The sequence below is a fragment of the Macrobrachium rosenbergii genome, chromosome 52 (genome assembly GCF_040412425.1).
Source record: "Macrobrachium rosenbergii isolate ZJJX-2024 chromosome 52, ASM4041242v1, whole genome shotgun sequence".
NCBI classification, from domain to species: domain Eukaryota; kingdom Metazoa; phylum Arthropoda; class Malacostraca; order Decapoda; family Palaemonidae; genus Macrobrachium; species Macrobrachium rosenbergii.
In genome coordinates, this window is record NC_089792.1 from 13,107,864 (window position 1) to 13,112,002 (window position 4,139).

The window sequence follows — 4,139 nt, forward strand, 5'->3', positions numbered from 1 at the left end:
ATGGAATGGTGTGTTGAGAGAGAGAGAGAGAGAGAGAGAGAGAGAGAAGAGAGAGAAAAGAGAGAAGGGGGAGAAAAAAGGCAACCAAAGGCCTTTAATGGGTAAGTGGCGCGCTCTTGGCACCAAAGCGACAATTCGCTTCATTTAAATATCCGATGAGAGAGAGAGAGAGAGAGAGAGAGAGAGAGAGAGGGAGAGAATTATTCAGCAGTGAACAGTACATCGGCCAAAATCAGGCTAAATGCATCTGCATGTCAAATCAATCATCATTCCATTTGCAAGTTGCAAATGACGCCGGTTGGGTGTGGAATCATTTTCATACGTACGAGGCAGAGGGAAGAGATTTGGTGGAAATAGGTGACGTTGTTGTCAAGAATGGTGGTATTGTTGTCATTTAAAGCACCCTAAATACATGTGCACACCCACAGACAGAGAGAGAGAGAGAGAGAGAGAGAGAGAGAGAGAGAGAGAGAGAGAGAGAGGGTGAAATAGTTTGCAAAATGGAATGGTATGTTTTGGTGTAAAGAGAGAGAGAGAAGAGAGAGAGAGAGAGAGAAACAGTTTGCAAAAATGGAATGTTATGTTTTGGGGGAAGAGAGAGAGAGAGAGAGAGAGAGAGAGAGAGAGAGAGAGAGAGAGAGAGAGAGAAAGAGTTTGCAAAAATGGAATGCTTGTTCATGAGAAAAAGAGCTGTGTTAGAGAGAGAACTATTTTTGTAAAATGGGCAGTAAAGAGAAATCAAAATGTATTGTAAAAACGCCATTGACAAAATACGGATAAAATACCATTAAACTTGATATTTCCTGCCCGATAATTGATATATTCTCTCCCAAATGCTGTGTCTATTGAATCCGAAAAGAAATATACAAAAAATTGCGAGTGATTATTGTTAAATGATAATGTAACGATACCGATCCGGATTAAAAGTGTAATGACAGCCAGCGAGATTGCATAATCACTCGATTGATTGATTTATGGTGACTAAAACTGGCGTCACACAACCTCTAGGTTATTGACGCCGAATTATAATCACTTAAGCAGACATTAGGGCTGACGCACTTTTTCTTACTGCCATTGTCCATTAAACATCACTGATTGCTGAATGCTACTTAGTTTAATGAAATAGTTTAAAATTGTTAGGTTTCCGGGTATGATGATACCATATGCAGAGAGAGAGAGAGAGAGAGAGAGAGAGAGAGAGAGAGAGAGAGAGAGAGGCGTCTTCAGCTACCAACAAGCTGAAAATATTCTGAATATTGTGCACTATATTAAAATTCTGAGTACCTTTCTAATACATGAAATTCTTTTCGCTAAATTTAGCAAAATCCATCAACTAATTAATGTCCGGCTCTGTACTTACGTTATTCACTAGTATCGTATTTAATCGCTTAATATACTGTTAAAATTGTCCTTTTCAATGAGAAATAAATGCGCATTATCTAATTCCTTTGTAGAAATAAGGTCGCATAGTTTAATTCCTTTGTCTATTTCGTTTTTTGTTCGTATATTTTGACGGAAAATACGTCTCCAACCAGTTAATGAATTATATAAAATCCTACTTGGTGACCAAACCTATCACCCGTGTAAGGATTGGGAATAAAGTGTAAACAAGATCTACCAATAGCAAAATGAAGCGCTCCCGACCAGGAAGTCAACATACGATGGAAACTACCAGCTTCTCCCCAAATAATTGGGATTTTGGTTGTTTTCGTTGCCGAATTCCTTGTGAAAATATAACGCCACTGAAAAATTAATATTCTAACTAAAATTTTTCATACCATTTACCTGATATCTACTAGAAATCAGACAAAAAATAAAAAAATAAAAAAACATATACTAAACCAGTGGTTCTCAACTTGGGGGACGTCAGCAATTTCCAGGGGGGCTCGCAAGCTCCAGGAAAAAATTAAAAATTCTCTAATTATATTATTATTCTCTTAAGAAAAGTGAGGAACTAATATTCAGAAGTTTATGAAAAACTACAAAAGTATCGCCTCATAACGTTAGTTTCCTATAGCCTACTACTCTGGTTAGACTCGTTGGGCTTAAGTATAAAAACACCCCTTCTCTTTCTCTTTATTTTTCATTTTCCTTTAAATCTGGGAGGGAATTTCACTCATAGATGCAACGGGGACGTGGACTGATTGATTTACAGATTTTAAGCTCATGCCAAACACTGGGACAACTAAGGCCATTCAACGCTAAAACGGAAATTGGCAGTAAAAGGTTTGAAAGGTGTAACAGGAGGAAAACCTCGCAGTCGCACTATGAATCAACTGTTAGGAGAGGGTGGACAGTAAGATGGAAGAAAGAGAATATGAACGGAGGTACAGTAAAAGGAACGAGAGCAGCTGAAGCTAGGGGCCGAAGGGACGCTGCAAAGAACCTTCAGTAATGCCTACATCCCACGGCATGAGGTGCACTGACAGCACTACCCCCCTACGGGATAGGGGGGGGTCCGCCTGGAGGGAAGGACCAACTCTCAGAGGGGGCGTGGAAATAAAAAAGGTTAAGAACCACTGTACTAAACTAAGGCAAGATAATATTTTCGACTAAACTTCATTTTTATAGGTAGATGAAATGAAACTCCTTTGGTAGCATCAATTCCGGTTGTGGAAATGACCACGAAATCCTATGTTGGCAAAAACTCAAATTTTATGAAGTTGACGAATCATTCAGTACGAATTTTATGAGCTATATACCATTTCTGCTAGAGAATTTAACAAGTAGTTGGCAAGATTAGGCCACATAAGAATTACACACTCTCTCTCCCTCTCTCTTGAATACCTGGTTGCAAGATCGTGCCCCATGAATTAAGAATTACGCTCTCTCTCTCTCTCTCTCTCTTAAATACCTGGTTGCAAGACTATGCCGTATGAAATAAGAATTGCGCGCGCTCTCTCTCTCTTAAATACCTGGTTGCAAGATTATGCCGTAAGAAATAAGAATTACGCTCTCTCTCTCTCTCTCTCTCTCTCTCTCTCTCTCTCTCTCTCTCTCTCTCTCACAACTAGCCGGGCTTATCATAACTGTTGTCTTTGTACTTTGATAACAATACCAACGATACTCCTTCCATCTCCCATAAGGCCATTAGGAGGGTTGTCGTTCGGAAAGGAAATAATTATATTCACACTATCCTTTGATAATCTGGATTATTTTGATAATTTAATATTAATTTATCCAGTAAGCAATTAACTTAAAACACTTGACAGAAATATTGGATACATTGGAATAATTTTATTTGATCTACATTTAAAGGTTGGACGGTACAAGAATATGATTTAGTATAATATGTTTATTTTTTTTTTAAAAACTTCAAACAAGCATACCCTGTACAGGGGTAGCATCAACAGTGTATCTCACGTGGTGTACTGTAGGCATTACTAAAGAGTGTCTGTAGCGTCCTTTCGGCCAATAGCCTTTTCCGTTACCTCCATTGCCGCTTCTTTTCTTCAGTCTTGCTGTCCAACACCTCTAACTGGTGCTTCTTAAGAGCAAGTGTGGGATTTTCTCCCAGTTTCACCTTTAGATTATTGTATTCCATCTCCCATATATTCTGGATCTCTTTATCTTGCTGTCCATCCCCTCCAACTGCCTCTTTGCAGTGCCTTAAGCACTAGATGGCTGAAAGCGCCCCACTTGCTTGGCTTGACAGTCTAAATTTCATATACCAAATCAAATCAAATTCATACAAACACAATTTATTATTATTCAGAAGATGAACCCTATTCATATGGAACAAGCCTACAGTATACCAAAGGGACCACTGACTTAAAATTCAAGATTACAAAGAATATGATGTTTATTATAAAGAAGCAACAGAAGGTGTTGGGAAATACAGAAAGAGATCACTTATTAAAAAATAAAAAATAAATTAGCAAATTAAGAACATTTAAAATATTAAAAAAACTGTAATACAAGGAGAATTGTATTAGGGTAACAACGCATTGCATCTTCGCTCGAAATTTTGAGGTTCCAAATGCACATCCTCAGGGAGGCTGTTCCACAGTCCAACGGTGTGAGGAATTAAGGTCCTCAGGAACTTACAACTTCGAAAGCAAGGCGCATTTACTGGACACAAGTGTGTGTATTAAATCTGAATGTGCAAAAAAAAAAAAAAAAAAAAATGCTGAATGTGG